Source organism: Alligator mississippiensis, chromosome 4, assembly GCF_030867095.1.
Source record: "Alligator mississippiensis isolate rAllMis1 chromosome 4, rAllMis1, whole genome shotgun sequence".
In the NCBI taxonomy this organism is placed as follows: Eukaryota; Metazoa; Chordata; order Crocodylia; family Alligatoridae; genus Alligator; species Alligator mississippiensis.
Window position 1 is genome coordinate 155,690,762 of NC_081827.1, and position 22,872 is coordinate 155,713,633.

At 43.2% G+C, this 22,872-nt stretch overlaps 1 long non-coding RNA gene across 3 annotated transcripts in view; it reads left to right on the forward strand.

The window, feature by feature from the left end:
* Positions 1-6,786: 6,786 nt before the first annotated feature.
* The window catches only part of LOC109286442 (uncharacterized), an 84,770-nt gene continuing 68,684 nt past the window's right edge, over positions 6,787-22,872 (forward strand). Inside the window, exon 1 of one of the 3 annotated variants that reach the window (XR_009461969.1) lies at positions 6,787-7,214. This is a non-coding gene — a long non-coding RNA (uncharacterized LOC109286442). The remainder of the gene's footprint in view (positions 7,215-22,872) is intronic. The other 2 variants (XR_009461971.1, XR_002094482.2) reach the window with 2 other exon arrangements.

Below are 22,872 nucleotides of genomic sequence, written 5' to 3' on the forward strand. Positions count from 1 at the left end.
AGAGGAGGACAAGAAGGGGAGCTGCCAAAGCTGCTGGTCCAAAAACTGCTGCCTCTGCCTCTGCTGCTATGGCTGCAGCTGCCACAGCCACTGCCACTGCCATCACCACCCAGGCTGGGTCTATACAAGCAGAGGCATGTGTCTGCAGTAGCACAAATAGTAATGGCACAGATTTGTGGCACAGTAGCATCACAAAGTACCAACACAGTACTTTCTGCTGTACTGCATGCCCCTGCTTGTGTGGTTTGCAGTGGGGCACATTGTCCCACTGCTCCATGTGCTGCAAGAGGAGCTGTCTGGGGCACAGGGTGCCTCAGTGCGGGGCTAGCCAGCAGGCAGCATGCAGAGGCAGGGGAAGCAGCCTTGGCCTGGCTGCCTGCTCTCCCATCTCAAGGCACACTGCACCCCAGTCAGCTGGGGAGTGGTGGGCTGGGGCACAAAATGCCTCAGCAAGGAGTCCACAGCATGCAGACAGGGGAGCAGGGAGCCCTGGGCTCCTTTCTCCCTCATCACCACATTTCTCCCAGCACATGGCACTTTGGTGATCTTTGCACCACTTTTTTTTCAGGAGTTTGTTTGCTACTGGGACATCCCAGTAGCAAATTTTGCCCCAGTGCGCCAAATTAGCAGTGTGGTACATGGTTTAACATGCAACATGTGCAGTTTGTGGCACCACAAAAAGGTTTGTGATGTGACAAACTGCACATGACTGCACGTCTGGATCTGGCCCCAGAGTGCAAACACTGGTAGTTGCGCCACTACTTGTGTGTTATGACATTAGAGTTTGCCTAACCTTCCCTGTCTCCCCAGAACAAATGAAAATTGTGATCTGAGACTATGCAATGGCCACTTGTGCCAACGTCATCCACAATGACACTGAAAATGGTGGCAGAAGTTACTGGGTTAATCTAGCTCAGAGCTTCTAGGGCTTCTAGCTTTTAAGTCTACCAGAGCAGGGGAAAAGAACTGCAAAAAGATGTCCTGATTCTGAAGTGATGGGAACAGCAATGATTACCTGAATTCAACAGCAGATAGGAACTCTAACTAGCTACCTCAGTGCTTATGGAGCAATCAGCGATCTGGCCATAGACACAGCTTTAAATGTTTTTTTCTACATACCTTGAGGTACCAGGCATGGCTCATTAATGATGCAATGCTGGGGTGGATGGAGCGTCCCACAGGAGTGTGGAGTGGCCTCCATGTGCTCATCAGAGAACACGGAAGTGGACTGGAACTACTTCTAGTCTACTTCTGAGTCGGCTGGGGAGTGCACTAGAGGGCCCACTCCATACCCCCCCCAGCTCGGCGATCTGCTGCGAGGGGTCCCTGGGTGCCCCCCAGACTCAGGAGTCACCGGTCACCAAGTTGGGGAGAGGTGGGGCGTACTTTCCCCGGCAGACGCAGAAGTGGACCAGAAATGGCTTGGTCCCCAACGTGCTTGGTCTGCTGCCAAGCACACTGGGGAGCTCCCCATGCTCCTGTGGGACACTCTATGAACCCCACCATCGCAGCATTCACAAGCTGCCTGGTACTTCGAGGTATGTAGAAAAAACATTTAAAGCTGTGTCTAAGTCTGAATTTCCAAATCTTTCTGAATCAGTTCGGAGGGTTCTGATTCAATTTGGAGGGATTAAAGGGTCTCAGATTAAGAGATTTGCCCACCAGATCAGGTCAAATCTCCACTGAATCAAGTCAGGGACCGAAGATTCACACAACCCTAGTAGCTAGCTGAGCCTAACCTACCTGAATGGGAAGCAGACAGAGATACCATGATAAATGCTACTGCCATTCCCTTTCTTCTTTGATTTGTGTTATTTTATGTATTTACCACATCTCAATTGGACTCCTTCCATTTCACCAGCTCACTTTCAGAAATTGTTACATTTGGTCTATTTTACAGCATCAAGCACATTGCCAGCTGTTAATAATTCATCAGTGTGTTGACATCCAGCCATGATGAGTCTCCCTGTGCCTGAAGAAGGGTGCTTGTGCCCGAAAGCTTGCAAAGAACTTTTTTTCCAACTACTCAGTTGGTCTAAGAAAAGATATCACATCTACCCAAAGAAGCTTTCCTGCCCACGTCCTTAAACCAACATGGCTACAACCAAAGACCCTGCAGCCATAACAATTGACACTCAAGAAATAACAATAGATGGATGAATAGAAAATTAAAGGAATAACAGGTGGATTTGCAAAAAAAGAGACAGAAAGACCACCCCCGCCCCCCAACTGTGGGTCTCTCCAGCTGGACACACAAACATGTTCCACTGCCTCTAACTTCAGCCCTATCACTTTCAGTGTATTTCTACTACCAAATCACAACTTCAATAGTTCAGAGTCCTAGAAGGAGTCAGTTACTGGCAAGGAGGGTTAGTGCCATAATGACAGCTCGAATGATGGCTGTTACATATATGTGTTTCAACAGCTGTTCATACTCATAACAAATTAATGATTGTTTAGTAATAAATAAGATTAAGTTGGCCAAAATCCTTTTGGAAGGCAACAATGTGGTCCAAGTGATGCTGATCAGGCCAGAGAAATGATTCCAAGCACAGTAGTTATCATACCTCAGTTGAAAGGACAACTTTCAAACCTCAGCAGGGAAAAGGATATATCCCTGGAGCATGTCCTGCAGCTGGTACTCATGGCACCTAGTGAATCAGATCAGTGCTTAATTAGGAGCAATGATATTGGAAAAGGGGCAAAGGCATGCACTGAAATTTCAAGAGGGAACAGTGAACTCGTCAGACAAGATAATGTCATCTGTTGAATACCATGTCAATTGCCAAGTCTGGATGTGACAAAGGATGGTATAAGGAAATTCCTACTGGACAATTAAACAATAACCTATTCAGAGAAGGGGGCATAGAGACATAGTGGTGAAGACCTCATGCCAAGGTTCTAGATGCATGAGCTCAAACCTGCCTATAAACAAATGCGTGAGCTCAAGCTGTCCCCTGTTGTCCTAGTCATCTATAGATGGCCCACTATGACAGGTGAAAAGCAAATGGATGTGAAACCAGTGATATTGCTCCCTCGTGGACTGTTGACTACATAAAACTGGTGTCTTTGACCTCCCTGACTCAGAAAAAATGTTCCTGTCTAACCCAGTCAGAAACAGTGGCTGCATCTACACGAGATGCTGACTGTGCAGTTGTTACTGAGCAGTAACCAGAGTTACTGAGCAGTAGCATCACTGAATGGCTTTTTTGTAACACTGACTGTGCAATAGCCCATTACTACTGTGCAGTAGCATCATGTCACGCTTCCTGCCCTATGATGCTACTGTGTAGTTATAATGAGTTACTGCATGGTCAGTGACTCTTGTAGATGTAGCCAGTGTATCTTTAACATAGGACTAGAAAAATGTATATCCAAGCTAAAATTACAATCATCACTAAAGTATCTCTTGAAGTTCTCATGAGTCTTGTTAGGGTAACGATGTGAATTTTGAGGAGTACTGAGTGTGCAGCTGAATACAAAGCCTTTTTCCTGTGTCTCAGCAAAAGCTGCTGGTCACAAGGCAGGATAATATATTAAGACTAACCTTTCAAATGCTTAGACAAGCAGTTTTCTAAACAAAGTCATAGTGTTAGAGCCCATTGTGTAAGAACAACTAGATGCAACCCACTAGCTATCATCAGGAGATAAAGCAGAAGCAAGACTTAGACATAGTGCTAAAATCAGCAAAGAACAAGAAAGAACCAGTGATTGACTGAGAGCACCCAAGTTCATGGCCTTACACATGAGCTCATAGCAGAGAGGCATGTAACTAAATTAAATGCATAGGCAATTCCATGCTAATGAAGTAAACAGTAAACAGAGGCAGAGCTTGAGATAAGAGCAGAAATAGGTAGAACAGAAGTAAGGACAGAGGTAGAACAAATGTTAATATGTATGAATCAAGGTGTATAAAATGTGAAAAGAACTATTGTTCAGTGCAGGTTCCTGGTTTGCTGTTTTTTGGGACGTAGCCTGAAGCTGTCTCCATTTTGAATAAAGCTGTTGTGAGCAATGTGTGCTAGTGTTTGCTCCCTGCGTGCTCTGGCTATTGAGTAACAGGATCCATGAGCAATTAAATCGTCGTCTCCCTAGTCATTAGGCACCGCACAGAGTTGAGGTCTAACATCTTGTCGTAGTTGGCAAGATCTGACACATTTGGAGGGGACTAGTCTATCCCAGTCCTACCAGGGTAAGGCCTAGCAGCCATACTGGGTTCTCTTGGGCCTGGTTCACCTCAGAATAAACTAAGTTCTCCTGGGCTGCCTCAGCTATTATACCCCATCTTTTCCCCTTCCCGAGTAGCATAGCAGCAGATTCAGAGGCTTTTCTTCTGTGTGACCTCTGTATTTTTATTGAGAGTTCAGTTAAACAGAATGGTGGTCTGGGACCACAGGAGAATCCATCTAGCCCGGCTTGGATTATGGCCCGAAGTTAAGTTGAGAGAATTTTAAGTAAAGCAACTGCCCTCCAGGCTTTAGCTTGGAGTGTTCAAGATTTCACCTCCAAACTGCTGAAATCTAAGAGAGAGCGCCTCAGAGTGAAGTCTGCATTCTAGCTGGATTACCTTAACTCTGATGACAGCCCTAGGCTTAGTATATTTAGAACTGTTTAACTGTCTGTATTGTTGGGTTTTTTTGTTTTTTGCTCTGTATCAATAAATTCACCTATTATCAACTGGCAGGTGTTGTAGTCAGTCTGAGAGTTGTGTCCGTTCAGAACAAAGGTATAGGTGCTAGGTTCAAATCCAATCCAATAATTGGCAACTTCACCAGGACACAAAAGTAGTAACCTGACCGATTAGGGAAAGTGTTGATGCAGAGTGATTTGTTTTAGAGGGGTTAGCTGAAACTTGTAGTAAAGTTATATAAGAAGTAACTGAAGTTATAAGTGTTGTGCAGGAGATGTTGTTTGTTACTGCTGATCAGGAGACTTTGTCCAGGTCAGGCAGAGTAGTGCACAGGAGTATATGCTGTGGTGCACTTAGAATTAAGTAAAAACCTCCTGTTGTGTTTACAATAAGAAGCTAGAAAGCAAAGAAAGTCATCTCTTTGCTAGAAAGTGTCACCATAATGATAAGTTTATATAGTTTATAGGTTATATGTAATAAATGCCCATTAGTCAGTTTAGGCCAATATCAAAACTTAACTAGAATTCCGAGAAATTGAAGCCTAAAGGATTTTAGACAACTAATCAGAAACTGAGGACACCAAAGGTTCACCACAGTGGTATGGAAAGTCCCAGAAACAGAGGGCACTAAAAGTTCACTGCAGGGGAAAATTCCACTTGGTGGTCAAAACTTTCCCGCCAAGAAAATTTCCATGATGTAAGATCTGAGCCCAAATTTGGGAGTAGTGACAAGTTTGGGAAGGAGGAGTCCATGACGGCAACTCACCCAATATATAAACTGTAAACTACGGTCCCACTTTGGAGGTAACTTCACTTGCAGAACACTGAAGGAAGAATCACAAGTGTAGGCTGGATCAGACTGATCACCTGAACCACCCTTTCCGTGAACACAAATCCCTCAGTTCATGCTGAAGCCACGGAGCGCCTGAGTGGGACCGAAGGAAGGGGACTCATTCCTATCACTACCGAGGCCAGTCCATTAAACCGCAACAAAAAAATGAAAGCATATCTGGGTATTTGGCTTGTCAGAATCCTAGGATTGTAAATATAACATGAATAATAATAGTAATATCTTTTTTAGTTCAAATTTCAGAGTTAGTTGTAATTGTAATTGTTCTTGTAATACCAATTCTTATGCCATTGTTTGGGAGGGAATACATTTGGAGTATTGTTCCTAGTATACATAGTTGTCGTGTTCTTGATGTTTATGGTGTTTCTTAAAGCAAAGCAATATTATATGCATAGTAAGGGATTTTAAAATAAAATTGTGCTGTATGAACTAAGTGTGAAATCATTGTGGGATCGGGCAATTAATGAGATACTCCCCCTGCCCAGTACATCAAACGAATCAGTAATTAGTGTGGTACCTTTCTCTATTCCATAACCCATTAGAGAACAGAGAGGTTGTGTGAATGAACAGGGTCCTTTAATTCTGAGGTCCCTGGGAAAAGAATTATAGTCTTTTGTGCAGGAATGAGCAAGAGCAGGTGTGTGTTTGCTGTGAAGTTTGTAACGTGTAAGATACCAGTGCAGGTTATAACAAGATAAAATGTTATACAGGCAATGCAACTTCAAAGAAATCAAAGACAGTTCAAGAAATATGAGACAGACACTCTAGAATCCTGTGTGCATCAGAATATAAAGCAAGAAGCACAAAAAGAGATAAGTTATGTTACTGGACATCTGGTCAGGCAGTGGCAGAGAATTTGTGATTAAAAGTGAATGGAAACTTAGTTTTCTTCCCCCCTCCCCTCCGCCCCTGGCCCTCTGCCTCTCCAGGAACAGTGAAAAGCCTAGAAGAGATAAAGGGATGTAGATTGTAGCCATGTTGGTCTAAGGACATAGGTAGACAAGGTTCTTTGGGTGAATCTGATATCTTTTATTAGACCAACTGAAATAGTTGGAAAACAATTTTCTTAAAGGTGAAAGCCTTTTTAAGATTGGTGAGGTAGCAATCCACTCTCTCTCCAATATCTCTCTCCAATCTCTCAGTCCTGATCCTCAAAGGAGACTTACAAAACACTTCCCAGAGACAAGCCTACGAACTCCACATCATCAACCTCCTGGATACTAAAAATCATGGACTAAATATAGACATTGGATTTATGACACATTCTAACCTGCATGACATCTGACTCCACAGGTATTTCTCCACTATTCATCCCCCTTCTCTCCCCCCTGGCCCAGCCTGTCTCTCACCCACTGACTCCTCAATCTACATCTTCACTGACTGCCTATCTTGTATGCATACCAGCCTAGCCTCTGGCTTCTTTACTTTTCATTCCATCCAGGAGGAGCACACACCAACTGCTGAAACTTCCTTAGCCTGACAAAGGGTTTTTGAACTCGAAAGCGTGCTTAAAAATTGTTTTCCAACTATTTAAGTTGGTCTAATAAAAGATATCAGATTCACCCAAAGAACTTTGTCTACCTAGAAGAGATAACGATTGTTAACAGCTGTGTAAAGAGAAATCAGTGCACAGAATTTCTTTAAGTTACTCCTTTTTTTCTGCTCAGAGTAAGCTTATCAGAGGCATGTTTTGTTTTTCTCTGCAGAGGCACAGTTTGAAGGCTTCTATTTTAAGGTAAGAATAGTTTTCTTAAAGCAAATGTGTGTAGTGTGTAATTTGTTACCCACAGTCTTTCAGGGGAACTTGCTTAGTCCTGAAGTAGAGTTTGCTGAGCTGTACAGCTGTAAGAGAGAGAGATTTAATGAATAAATCAGTTTAAAAACAGTAAAACAAGAAGAGGCCGCTGATAAGAATGGATTGTGAAGCCTGTAGCCCAGAAAAAGAATTATAGTTAAAATCTGTTCAGGAAAAAGAAAATTAAAAGTTAAATAAAACCTAAAAAAAGTGTTAGGATTCTAGAGAACTGCTAGAGAGAAAAAGAAAACAAAGATCTAATAAAAAGTCTGCAAGACTTTAAAAAAAACAAGTAATCTGGCAGTCTGAAGAAGGGGCACAGAAAAAAAGATCACTGTTAAAGCTGCCAGAGCTGCAAGCCTAGAATCTCAGCTGACCCGAGGGATAGCCAAGAAGCCCAAAAGTCAGAGACTGTGCCCATAAGAAGTAAAAAAATCAGAGCAAGAGACTAAAGAGTTTAATCCTGAGTATAGCCTAAAATTACCACCCTGCTAGGTGTGGTTAGTGTAATAGAGCTACCTGTAGCAAGGTAGGTTCTGCAAAATGCTGCATAATAACCACCCTAAGGACTAGGTAAAGGCAAATATAAAGTGCCTTAAAACCCTAGCACCCACCTCCATATGAGTTATCCTTTATTAACAAAAGTCTAGGGGAGCATACTCCAACAGAAAAACCCTTAGTGCAAGCAACAAAAAATAAATGTGTGGCATAAAACGCCAGCCACTGTATGAAAAGAACACTGTAAAAGCAACCTCTGCAAAGTGCAAATAGGAGAAATTTTTAAATGATTGCCAACCGGGCTATAAACCAAGCAAAGCCAGCCACAAGTGTATTAGCTAAAAATAAACTAACCAACAGGGGTAAGCCCTTCTCTTCTTGTCTTTGTGTTTTACAAGATGAAAACACCATTAAAGTATCATGAAGTTTGCTGAGTATAAGGAAAAAATCAAACTTAACTGTTATGTGTAATGACTGTGTTTTACTAAGTCTGTAAAATGTTATTACTGTAAGTGATTGTGATGTCAACTAGGTTAAACTATGAAATATAAAGCAAAACTTCTTAATAAGCTAGGAAATACCTGAAAAGTGGCTAACAAAAATGATACATCATGCAAAACATCACCTCCATGACCTCGCAGAGTTCAGCCATACCAAAAATCAAAAAGGTTGACTGAATTGTTTGTTTTATTGTTATCCTTTATTTCCTTCCCCCCTTGTTTTATTTGTGTTAAAATTAATGTATTTTAGTTTTATAGTAGAAATAGTAATGTAATGTAGTTTTATTAATTTCCAAAATTTATGCAAAGTAAATTGGACTGGGAACACAAAGTAAAATGATAAAATCCTAAAAAAAACCCAGAGCCTTCCTATACAAACAGCATGCTAGAAACAAACTAGTTTCCATGACAAGTTAAAAAAGTCCTAACCTTTAACATGTATCCAAACTTTTACAAAATGAAAAGGTGCTAGTAGTGCTATAAAAGCACCAGCATCCAATATACACAATATACACAAGGGCTTAACCTTGAGATAACTTTGTCAAGCAACAATGCACTGTTTATACACCCTCCAAGCAATATGAAGCTATAAGGTTTGTGTACATTTGTTCAGGAAATATACTGGTAATTCACTCCTGTATGTGTCTTCCTGTATGTCACTGATTTAAAGTACTCATTCAGGAAACCTTAATTTTCTGAATGGTCCCATTGACTTCAATAGCCTGAGTTTTTTTTTGCTGTCTAAATAAGATCTTAGTAAAGTTCTCTCAAACACACATGCATACATGCAATATAAAACTTACTTTTTTGAATTTTGACAATATCTTTTTTGCATGTTTGTAATAAAAAAGATCACAAATGATAATTCAGAACAATCTTTTTTGGGCAAATGTAACCTTTTTTGATATGTTTATTTGGGCAAATGTATCTGTCAAGTTTTAAATGTGATTCAGTGTGCCAGAAAACACTGTTTGTGTGCGGGTGAGAGTATGCATATCAGCAGACGATCTCCACCCCAGAGTGCTGAGGGAATTAGCAGAGGTCATCGCGGGACACCTGGCACAGCTTTATGAGCACTCATGGTGCTCTGGCGATGTACCAGAGCACTGGAAAAGGTCCAATGAGGTTCCCGTTTTCAAAAAAGGGAGGAAGGAGGACCCAGGAAACTATAGGCCTGTTAGTCTTACCTCAGTCCTGGGTAAGCTTCTTGAGAGAATTATCCTGGCACATGTCTGCAAGGGGCCAGCAGGAGAGATTATGCTTAGGGGCAAGCAACATGGGTTCATTAGAGGCAGGTCCTGTCCGACCAACCTGGTGGCCTTCTATGACCAGGTCACAAAATCCTTGGACGCAGAGGTAGCAGTGGACGTAGTCTTTCTGGACTTCAGGAAGGCCTTCGACACTGTCTCTCACCCCATTCTCATTAAAAAACTAGGAGACTGTGGCATCGACACCTACACAGTCAGATGGGTCGCAAATCGGTTGGAGGACCGCACCCAGAGAGTGGTTGTGCATGGGTCTTATTCGACCTGGAGGGATGTGGGCAGTGAGGTCCCTCCTCAGGCCTGCACTGTTCAACATCTTCATCAGCGACTTGGACAAGGGGGTAAAAAGCACCCTGTTCAAATTCGCAGATGACACTAAGATGTGGGGAGAAGTGGGCACGCTAGAAGGGAGGAATAGGCTGCAATCAGACCTGGACAGGTTACAGGGGTGGGCAGATGAGAACAGGATGGGTTTCAACCCTGACAAGTGCAGGGTACTGCACCTGGGGAGGAAGAACCAGCAGCATACCTACAGGCTGGGGAACTCCCTTCTTGTCAGCGCAGAGGCAGAAAAGGATCTTGGAGTTATTATTGATGCCAAAATGAACATGGACCGACAGTGTGGGGATGCGGTCAGGAAGACCAACCATACCTTGTTGTGCATCCACAGATGCATCTCAAGCAGGACCAAGGAGGTGATCCTCCCCCTCTATGCGACACTGGTCAGGCTGCAGTTGGAGTACTGCATCCGGTTCTGGGCGCTGCACTTCAGGAGGGATGTGGACAACATGGAGAGGGTCCAGAGGAGGGCCACCCACATGATCAGGGGGCAGCAGGGCAGGCCTTACGAGGAGAGACTATGGGACCTGAACCTGTTCAGCCTCCACAAGAGAAGGCTGAGGGGGGATCTAGTGGCCTGTTACAAACTAGTCAGGGGGGACCAGCAGGCATTGGGGGAGTCCCTGTTTCCCCGAGCACTACCAGGAGTGACAAGAAATAACAGTCACAAGCTGGGAGAGGGTAGGTTCAGGCTAGATATCAGGAGGCGCTACTTCACTGTCAGGGCGGCTAGGATCTGGAACCAACTTCCAAGAGAAGTGGTGCTGGCTCCTACCCTGGGGGTCTTTAAAAGGAGGCTAGATGAACACCTTGCCGAAGTGGTTTGACCCCAGTACTCTTTCCTGCCATGGCAGGGGGTCAGACTTAATGATCTGCTCAGGTCCCTTCCGACCCTACCAACTATGAAACTATGAAACGTGCTTTTAAGTGCTCAATTTTCACTGGAAACATAAACTAATCATTTTCTGTTAAGAAAATTTCATTTTTTTTTTTGTTAAAAATCCAAGAAGTTTGCAGACCTTTTTCTTAGCTCAGTCTCAATAAGATAACTGCTTGCCTTTATTTTCATTTGAGGGCTTTGTACTTCAGAAACTTTGTTTAAATGATCCATTACTAAATGTTGCTTCTGAAAATTATTTTAATAACTAAGGAACATTTCACTTGCTCTTCCCTTCTACAATTATACCCCTGGCTACGTTCCCTTCCTTTCAAGATGAAAAGTATGTTAAAATGATAGCGAAGTAAAGTGCATGATTATTTTAGGGTGAGAGTCTCCAGTGCATCTGTTAAATCCCTGTTTTGAGGAGTTAAATCCTAAGCTAACAAAGCAATTAAGCATATGTCTATGGACTTTGCTGAATAGGAAGCACTGTAAGTAAGTGGTTAAGGCAACTGTGGACTTAACTGCCTTGTTGAACTGGGGCCTTCAACATTTTAGATAAATGCCTCTTAGACTACATAACTTGGTTTCACTTCATAATGAAGGCACATTAGTACATTAGCCTGTCATTATGGTATGTTTCTAATGTTGAATACCTGTAATTGCTATTAATTCATGCAAGCAGAAACTTAATGCCTGAATTAATTATAATTACTTTAGCCTTAAGTTTAATGCATGCAGAGCTCTGGTGCATTACATGACAACTGTACTGCAAGTATTCTGAACTTTTAACCTTGCAAATAAGTACTAGAGCAGTACGAATAATGGCTATTTCAATTTGGTGGCTCCTCCCCTCCCTCCCCTCTCCCCCCTGGAAAAAAAACAACAACCCAGAGTTCTCATCAATTTTAAACAGAATGTTAGGTGGGGATTTTGGTAAAATGAAAATAACAACAAAAATCATTTTTGTCTATGCAAGAAGATTTCATTTGATTTAAAATATTCTGCTTTATTTCACGCTGAGGTTATTTAACCCTCTCCTTAGTGGTGTTGCCTTGAAGAGACTACTCTGGGAGCAAGTGACTTTGGGTGACTGATTGGTGTGTGAATGTTGCCTATTGTGTGGGGTCCCCCCGCCTGTGGTGTATGCATGTGTTTGTTATTCCCCACCCTCCCCCAGTGACTGAGCTCAATAGATAGCGGGAGCTGTCACATGTCTCCCAGGCTCCCCAGGCTGCTAAAAGCTCCAGAGTGGAGCCAAATAGCCAAGCCACCCCTGATTGGCTGGTGGGGACATCATGGCTGCTCACCTGGACCTGATGCAGAAGTGGCTCATCATGGCATGTGCCATCATGGCCATGTGATGCCAGCCAACTGCCCCACACATAGACAGTTGCCACCCTGTACCCACCAAGTGTGAGTGTGTATCCTGGATGCCTGGGTTCTGTGTGTGTCTGTGTCTGTGTCCATGTCTTGGATGTCTGGGTTCTGTGTGTGTGTTTATGTGTATGTGTGTGTCCATGTCTTGTGTACCTGGGATCTATGTGTTGTGTGTGTGTCCCAGACACCTAGGTTCTCTGTGTCTGTGTGGTGTGTCCCAGATGCCTGGGATCTGTGTGTGTGCGCGCCCCAGACACCCAGGTTATGTGTTTGTGCATGTGAAAGTGAGTGTTCAGGTACTACACTCCCAGCGTCCTCGATTTTGTCATCGGCAACATCATCAGCCTATCCCCTCCTGCCCTGACTCATGAGGCCCTATGTGGGGAAACCTAGACCACCTGAAGGAGCACTTCAACTACAGACCAGACCTGGAACCATCAGTGCATGTGGCACAGGGATGGGGGAGAGGGCAAACCCCCTCCAATGTGTGTGGCCATGGCCCCTCATGCAGCAGGCTATCCAGATCTGTGAAGCCCCAGCTGACTGCTTCCTTCCCTACGTAGACTGAAAGCCCTCCCCAGATAGATATGGCTAGAGGCCTTCAAGTGTCCATGGCCTGGCACTAAGCCATGGGTCTTCTGCCACAGGCTCCTCTGGACCTGCATCACAGGCACCACTGCCCACGAACCAGGCTTCCCAGGAACTGTTACTCTTTCCCTCTCCCACCCCAACCCCCTGCAAGAGCACACATTGGGGTGCAGGGGAATGTGGTGCAAGAAAGAGATGTGCCTCAGTTTAAAATGTTGTGCTTGCAAAACTTTTCCTGTGTTTAATAAGGAAAACTTACTAAACATTTCCCATATTTCAACCTGGTTCCTCCTCCCAATTAACACAAAAAGGCAAGCTTTTGGCAGGGTGGGGGTAGGTATACGGGTTGAAGATGGGGCAACAGAACCTGGAAGGTGGGTTGGGATCATAAGAAAAACAGCAGGGCCTGAACTCAATAAACATGAAAACTTGGAAGGGAGGCACGGGTTATGGGGCTTTTGACTTAGCCCCTACTTTAAAGAACAGAGTCCAGAGTCAAGAACAAGGACTTCTCCATGTAGAAACTTGGCAGCTGCATGATCCTGGACCCAAGAGCTGCAGGCTTGGAGGCATCCCTGCAGTGGATGATGAAGACTGCTGGCCCTCCCACATAGGACTCACAGACCCTTGGTTCCTGAGGTTATGCCTCCCCCCATCATGGACCATGGACCTACAGCCCTCACCAATACCTGGAGCTCATGTCAGGCACCTGGCCCCAGCTGGGGGGCTGCCTACTCCTTCTAATGCTGCGCCACTCTCCTGAGGTGGGACCCAGACCATGAGTGGGGCCATGGGAAATGGAAGAGCTCCCTCCTTTGGCCGCTTGGTGAGGTGGTGGATGAACTGAGGCTGCCAGGCTCTGCCGCCAGAAGCTCCCCCAGCAACCACCTGAACTAGTGTGCTAGTGGGCCATCATTTCCCCGTACATTCTGAGCTCTCAAACAGCTGATATAATGGTTCTCATGTGGGAATCCTTCCATCACATATGATCCTTTGCAGGAGTTGGCAGGAGGTGGGGAGGTCTGAGGGTTTTTTGAAAAGGGGACATTTTTTTCTCATTCTTGCTGCACCAAGACTGTGCAATCAGCAGACATAGCTGCATCTTATGTCCTTTCCCTGCTCTGGGGTGCTTTCTGCAAAAATTGTTGTTTACCTTTTTGCCTGCTGAGCTCAATAAATGCTATTGATGCCTTTCTGTGAGTGCTTTTGTGGGGAGGGAGGAGCTGTTTACACTCAAGAGCTTGTGGTATCATGCTTATGCTCGAATCTGTCATGGAATGCAGCATAGCCCTGACAGAATGGCAAGGACATGTAAATTATGCAGATTTATGATCCTACTAAATGGGACATGCTCTCTTAAGAACCCAAGCATGGTGGGAGGAGGGGCGGGGGGAACTGGCACCTTGGCTGGGCTCCACACTTCAGCTAGGGAGGGTGGGGGTGGAGGAAAGCAGATGATTCACCCTCCCCCTGCACCCCAGTATTCCTTTCCCCACACCTCTGGCCCCAACCCTTCTGTGGGCTTCTTAGCCATAATGACCTGACAGAGGTCTATGACCACAGGGGGTGTCCTTTGGCAGCATTGGCTCACCCTGTGGCCGCTTTGTCCCCACCACCCCAATGGGTTCTGCATTACCTCTGGGACTGGAATCCCCATCATGGTCATGCGGAACTGGGATAAAACTTACCATCGTGGGTTGCAGAGTGTTCTTGTGTATGTACTGCCTCATTAGGAGGAGTGTCAGAAGAACTGGCTGTGAGTCCTGTGAGTCGGGACAGCACAGCAGTCAATTTGCCTGTGCTGGGGGAGTGGTACTCACTCCTCACCTTGGGGGAGGGGGGTGGGGCAGGGCACAGATAGGGGTGGGGGGTGGGTGAAAGGCTGGAAGGGTGGTTGGATAGATGGAAACAGCAGCAGATGCATGAGGATGCAGTTCCCGGTAAACGGTTCTTGCTCTCGCTTCATAGGCTTGGGGCCCTGCTCCTGCTTCACCTGGGCTCGGCTGCTCATGTCACCTCCAGAATCTTGAATTGTGAAAGGGTGTTCAGCTGATGCCATGTGATTCTGGCAATGCCACACTCCCTGTCTGGGCTGTAAAATTTAAGGGTCCATAGCTCACATGGTCCCTTAAGTTCCAGGGATGTGGATGTGCTCACCCCAGCTTGGAGGTTCAGTACCCCCCAACCACATCCACCAACAGACTGTACTACCTAGTTGATCGTAAAAGGGGGGAGAAGGGGGTCAATTTACACTGAATTACAATGAAGGACATGGTGGGAGCCTTTCCTCTTAAAGAAATAAAAAATAGGGGGGTGGCAAATATTTAGGGCCCAACTCAGCCACCCTCTTATAAGATGGAGGACTTAAAAGTAGTGGATTCTGCTAGTGGAATGTTATGAATTTCAACCCCAAACAGTATTTGCCAAATTTTATTAGATTTCATTTTTTCACTTTTACTTTTTCTTTCTCCATCCCTTAACTGGCACTGCATAAAGTCCCTATTCTGAGGAGATTTCAATATATAGATGTCACAAGTTAGGAGGCACAAAGCAACATACTGCCAAGCTGTTGTTTTGCACCATTATAAATTCTTTTTGAAAATGAAGGGGATTAAGAAGGTGGTCTGAGACAGAGACAAGGAGAGATCATTTCTTATTACTTTCCACCATCCAGAGCTGTAACCCTTCAAGAACAGACATAAGTAGAACTATGCTATTGTTGGAACCAAAACCATATGCCAGGTTCAGATTCAAGACTCCAATGCAAACACTCCCCTCCACAATGTAAGGCTTTATCCTTTCTTTATATGAAAGTGGTTTTTGAATGAATTAGCCAAACCCACAGAGTTTTTAATTCAGAGTTGAGACCTAACCTAAGTCTCAGGCAAACACAGACTTAGTTTGAACAAGATACTTGCATCAGGACATTAAAAATACTTGTGTCAGCTGCTTACTTCATCGCTTTAGAAAATGCAAGATGGAGAGACAAGATATTATGGATTGTAGATACCGAAAATAAGAAATACTGTTTATTTTTTGGTTATTTTTTCCCCCACAAAAGCCTTCAGATGAAGAAAGTGGAGTCCTATTAAAATAGTTCAGGCAAGATTTTTGCTTCCTAATTTACACCCACATACATACCTGGCTGTAATTCATGCTTTCTTTACTTCTGTATAGACCTCCGCAGCTTCACCTGATAAGCCTTAGTTGGCTTCATTCACTCCTGAATGTCCTGTCTTCTCTCTCTGCCTTCCCCCAAACTGTAGATTTTTTTTCATACTTGTAACAGCTCTTAATGATTACCTATCTCAGGCAATTTCTCTAACGCTTTGCAAGGAGGCGAAACCAAGGCAGGCTAGAGATGTAACTTCAGACTAATAGTAGAGTACAAAGACCCAATCCTGCTCCACTTGAAATCAAGTGATAATTACCTCAACTACAGATTTAAGTGTTACTACATTTCAGGAAGTTGCACTAACTGACTAAAGGACTGTGAGATAAACTTAAAAAAAACAAAAAATACAAACTCAAACTGAACCCCTCCTACCCCAAAGTTAACCACACTATCCATTAGATTACTTCAGAAAATGCACAATGGGAGTGTTACAGCCCTGAGTGCAAATAACCAATGCCATCAAAAACCTTCAACTCATTTTTTTGGTACACAATGTATTGTCCTGGACCCGCAGGTTGTGGCTCCACTGCCTGTTCTGCAAACACACAATGCCTCCAATTGGCTGGTAACGCTGGGGCACTAGCAAATTAGGCAATTAAAAAAGAACCGGTGGAATATTGACACAGTGGGTGAATCTACACATGCTATTAGCATGGAGCAATAAACTCCAGCACATAGCACGCTGGAGTTTATCGTTCCAAGGTACAGCACATTGAGCTGGGTCAAAATAGCCTCAGCTGGCAGGGGCCTGAGGCATCAGCCTGCCAGCCCAGGCCTGCTCCGACCTGGCTCAACATGTTGCAGAGAGGCTAGCTAGGGCATGATGGTGCTCCATTGTGGGGCTGGGTGGCAGGAAGCCCCCATACTAAAGCATCCTTGTGCCTCAGCTAGCCCCATCAGTATCTGCACATGCATTGCAACGCACTAAAGAAACCAACCGTAGGATGGTACTTGTATTTACAAGAATTAACCTATGTTGAAGTTAATTCATTTCCTGTGGCCTAATAAGGCTGTGTGTGTAGATGCTGAGATTTGACTGAGAAGCTAATTAGGCACCTCCACAGTAAATGTCTCATGTACATGCACCCAGTACCAAATACCCGGTGATCCTAAATCATCCTTTCTGGGGCAAATGGGAAAACCTGACTGCCTCCACTCACTATGGCTTCAGGAGGGTGACCTTGTTTGTCTCTTGGCTTCCAAAATTCTGTACAAATTTTAGGTAATCTACTGGGTTCACAAAGGGAAATAAAATCACTGCTTATTTTGCAGGCAACAGATTGGGAAGGTGGGGAAAGAATTTCCACTAATCCCATTGAAGAATGTGAGTTTTTCATAAGGGAAACATCATAGATGCTGTGCCCTAACGAGTTTTGTGTTTTCTAAGAAAGAGATACTACATTAAGGCTAGCACTCTGGGACTCTGTGCCTGTGAGGTGGACTCATGGGTTTCTGGTCCTGCATCCTGTATTCAGCAAAGGCAGTGTAAGTGCTTCTCACAGTCTATATTTTACACATGCTTTTGGTTTCCCCAGGCAAGTTGGAAAGGAGTGATAATACATATTAGTATGTGTAGGTGTACTGATGTACATTTTTTTACTTCTTTTTACTTCTTTTGGGGAACTTGCCCACTGCTGGAAATCATTGCAGATGAATCAGTTCTTAAGTTAACTCTGATTAGAGGCAAAATAGCAGCAGGTCCACATTCAGCACTTGCTCACCATGAAAATATGAAATAAGAGAAATTCAGCAATAAGCAGTTTTCTTTGTGTGGATGGATCTGTGCTACCCAGAAGGAGGACATGGACAGACCTGGGGACGAAGACTTCATTGACTCTTGCTATGACAGCCTGGGGGCAGGATCGGCTTTGTGCTGGAGCAGACCACACAAGCTGTGGCCAGTACTAGAGTGCTACCCTCCGTTGGGGGGGGGGGGGGGGAGGTGAATGGGGGGGCTGCAAAGCCCTGTGGGTTGACTGCAGAATGTGACAGGCCATGAGTCGTTATGGGATTTGGTACAGATGTTCATTATGACACTTTAACCTACAGTGCTGAAGTCGGATAGCACATCCATTCAGAGTTATCTTAGAGCAGGATCCAGTACTCTATGTGCCCTGTCCATCTGCTCAGTTATGACTGTACAGCGCTATCTGCGTGCCTATAATGCAATAAGTGTAACTTCTTTCCTGAGTACTATGTACAGGTTTGGATGTGGAGAAGTAATAGAGATGCCAGAGGTGGGCAATAAAAAATGATAAAGAGCTTGAAAAGTAAGTCAGATGAAGAGAGGATGAAGGAAGTAGATATATTCACCTTGAGAAAAGGGTACTTAAGAGGAGACATGATAGCAGTCTTCAAATACTTGAAGTGCTTCCATAAAGATGAGAAAAAACACCTTTTCTCTCTTTTTGCAGAGAGTAGGATGCACACCAATGGCCTGAAGTTGCAGAAATGTAGGTTGCATCCAATGCTTGGGATTCTGATGGGGGTGTGCCAGTGCACTTGCTGGGACTTAAACCCAAAAGTTCCTGTTAAGAGGATCTTGCCTCTCCATTCAGGGTCAGACCAATCATTATATCTGGGGTCAGGAAGGGATTTTGCCCTAAGGTCAGATTGGTATGGCCTGTGGAGGGTTTTGCTTTTCTCTGTTGCAAAGGGTTTGGTCCTCTTCCTTAGATCTCTCAAGCATATTTTTACAACCTTTATAGCAGCAGGGTGCTGGCTTTACCTGTGGCAGGTTAGGGTGTTATGTCTTGTGGTTGTGTCAGAGTTGACTGTGTAGTTTTGCTAAGACATTAGATAAGGGATTGGTCTAGGGTTAGATAGGGCTGATCCTGACTCAGGACCAGATCACCCCTGATGCCCTACTTCTAGATCCCCAACTTCCAGCCCTAACTCTCTATAATCCTTTTTTTTTTTTTATGATTTAGGTCAATTTTCAGATGAAAGTGCCATTAAGGGAATGAAAATGCCAAATGAAATCTGACATTTTTCAACATTTTACCAGACTGAAACTGTTCACCCACTAAAACGTGAATTCACAAATGGTCTCAGTATTTGTGAAACTCTGAGTTTTAGTGAATTTACTGTTCACTGAAAATATTTTGCCTAGTTCTTATAAGTGTGGGCAATCCCTAACACATATGATACTATGCGTGTATACACAAGACACTACTGCTGTCATTGCACGTTTCTTTAGTACTTGTATTAGAAAGTACTAAATAAATGCACGGCAACCAGAGTTACTACCTACAAATGTATTTAAGGTGATGCTACTTTACATTAGCATATTAACACTGTCCACAATGTGACGCGCTACTTTGCCGTATTTTTCAGCTACTACGCAATCAGTGCCTCATGTAGATGCACCCACTGATAACACATAAGCTCCTAGGAACAGCAGGAACCAAAATTTAACAATAACATTGTTTGCATGACATGCAGAAATTAAAACATCTAAGGAATAAAACAAAAATGAAAGCAAGAATACAATATTAAACCATGGCCGCTACAGGAGTCTAGCCATGATCTTGTCCACCGTATTTTTTTCTAATGACTTCAGGGAGCTACTTTAAATAGGTTCAACTCATTTTTATGACTGACTGATTATTATTATCCTAATTAAAATAGCACTTAAGCTCCTCATGTCTAAGCAAAAATAACAAAATAATATTGCAAAGAGAAAATTTAACTCAGTTTGGGAAGATAATTTTTTGACTGTAGAATGGAGAAGTTCTAAATCAGGATGTTTGGCATGTAGTGGTATATAATATATGTTCAATGCATTTGACACAGAAGCATGCTGAAATCAACCATCAGATCTACTTTGCATTCTTGTTTTGTGTCAAGGAAAGAAGGTTGTGTCAGCCTAGCAGTCTTTCATGTTTAAAAAAAAAATGATGACTTGAATCCAGTGATAAAAGTGACTAGCTTAGAAGCAAACAGGAAAGAAAGAAAAACAAAGAAAGGAAAGAAAAACAAACAAACAAACCTTGTTTAGCTAGCAAGGAAGCATTGAAGGTTATTCTGTCAATTTTGTTACAGACAGTGGAAGCTCAAAACATATCCTAAGATGTTTTAAAGGAATTATAAGAATTGAGATGTCCCATACACAGTACAAGTCACATTTTAAATGTTCACTCCTTCAGCTTTTCATGCACAACTGGTGAAAGTTGTAATACTACTGAACCTGCAAAGCTAAATGATTTTGATCAAAGTATTCTGAAATTTTGATCAAACCGAAGAACAGCTTAGCTTCTGTCCACTTAATTTTAACTCTAATGGCTCCGGTTTATTTGGTTAACCAAGAAAACGTGTCAAAGAGGGATAGTAAGTATTTTCTGTTAGACCTAAATCACAGAGTATTTATACAGACAATGCACTTGCTATGACTGGCAAATACAAGGTTACTTCACTAGAATTATTTTCTTTTTCTCATTCAAATGCTATGGTATTATGCATCAGGAGCAACACTTGACCAAGACAAGAGTTTCTCCCGTGTTTTAAATCCTATTGTCTGATGTATCCACAACGTGTTGAGACACCAGACAATCTTGAACTGAAAAAAAAAATCATTCCAAGCTTGGGGATCAACACAAAGAAATGTTTGATATTTGTGAGCAAGGATGTGACACCTTTCTGGAAATTCATCTCTAACAGTGGCTTTCCACAGATTCATGACCTTGCCCTTTGGTTTCTGTGAAGAATTAGATAACCATGCATTTGTCTACAGCTATTTCATGATTTTCAACTTCGTTAAATATTGTTCCAAGGTCACTAATTCTTGTCGCAATTAAATAGTTTAATTTAGCAACCACCATAACCAGAAGGAAATATGACTCCATCCTGCTTACCACCAAAAAACTTCAAGGTAAACAAACTATTCTAACTTTTCTCTCAGCTTAATCTGCATATAAAATGAACTGTTTCAAACAGGAGATTTTACTGTACCTTCAACTCTCCAATGAAATATGAACTTTCATTTCTACCCAGTAGAATTTTACAATCTTTTCTCCTATGCCTGAAGAAAGGTGTTTGTGCCCAAAAGCTTGCAAGTAAAGATTTTTTTTTGCAAAAGTCTAGTTGGTCTAATAAAAGATATCCCCTCTACCACAAGTTCTGATTCCTTGTAAAAAATACACATCTATTAATAATGTTTGTAAATTTCTAGAGAGGTTGTATTCTCTGTCCTGTTCTCATTCCAGGGGAGATCTATACTTTTACAAGAATGTTAAGTTAACTTTAGGTGAAGAAAATCCTTTCCAATTAAATTTAATTGCAAAACTGTCAGCCTACAAGCTGAAACTAGCTACATTAGAGATTAACTGAAACCTTTGCATGTTTCTCTTATCAGAAGTACCTGTTGTGCCTGCCAGGTTTTTTCTCCTTAATATGATCACAAGCAATAACAAGTTATTAATACAGCAAATTAGGCAATGGTTTTGCTCTGCTTTTTTGCCATTATAAGGTTGGTGAACGCTCTGAATATTCATTTTCACTCCTAAGACCCACTGGCAACAATGGCCAAATGTAAGATAGTTGGGAAGTCTTTTCAACAAAACTTTTTTTTTGTCCTAAAATCCATGTACTTCTCACTGAAAAGTGTTTCAATAGCACTTTCATTGAGAAGGTTTTGGAGCTCCCCAGTGGAATTTCTGTTCCAAAACCAAGGAAATAAAGAGATTGCCTCTTGTCAGGGAGCAAATAATCCAGTGATTAGTATAGGCATCTGGAATGCTTTATTTCTCATCTCTCCAAAAGGAACGTTTGACTTCCATTAACATAAGCAGAGAAAGAAGTCTATGGAATTTAAATGAACAGTCATGCCAAGAAAATGTGATCTTTGAGATTTCACAGAGAAAGAACATGAAAGGGGTACAAACAGCGATGAAGCAAATCCATTAAATATTTAAACAAATATTCAGCAAGATACATTTCCATTATTCTTCCACCTCTAATGCATCTGTGCATAATTGTTTCACTTTCTGAGTATGTATTGCCTTCAAATATTGGAATCCATCCACTCCCATTTCAAGCAGCATGTGTACATTTAGAGCTCATTTTAATCCTCATTTACATTTTTTGATCACAGCTGAAACTGAGCAAGTAAGATGGAAGTGGGTGGGAAATAAGCTCTTATTCTTTGCTTCTAACTTCGACTCTCCTGACCCTTTTTGCTGATCTATTCTGACGTGCCTTCTAGAGCTGAGTGAAACTTTGGTCCCTGATTCAATTCGGCGGAGCTTCGGCCCAATTCAGTGGCCAAATCTCCAAATCTGAATTGAATCAGAGGACCCTTGAATCTCTCCAAATTGAATTGGAACCCTCTGAATCCATTCGGAGAGATTCGGAAAGATTTGACTGTTCAGACATAGACACAGCTTTAAATGTTTTTTCTATATACCTCTACGTAGCAGATGGCTCGTGAATGCTGCAATGCTGGGGTGCATGGAGTGTCCCATAGAAGTGAGGGGGGCTCCCCAGTGTGCTCAGCAGCAGACCCAGAAGTGGACCAGAAGCACTTCCAGGCCATATCCGGATCTGCCAGGGAGCGTGTAGGGGGACCCCCTGGGTCTGGAGCAGGTGCACCCAGGGTCCCCCCACAGCTGATTGCTTAGGCAGGGATGGTGCAGGGGGGCGGGGGTTGCACACTCCCTGGATGAACCAGAAGTGAACCGGAAATATTTCTGGTCACTGCCAAGCACGTGGACGGTCCCCCCGTACTCCTGTGGGACGCTCCATGCATTCACGAGCCATGCTGGTACCTCGAGTTATGTGGAAAAAACATTTAAAACCATGTCTATGTCTGAATCACTGATTCTCTGAATCAGCATCAAATCTTTAGATTCGGACTCGGCTGAATCAAATAAGGGACAGTGATCAATCGACGAATCAAATCACTGTCCCTGACTCGGGCCAAATCTGAATCCAAATCAAATAGGGCCCACGTCAAACACCCCTATTGCCTTCACCT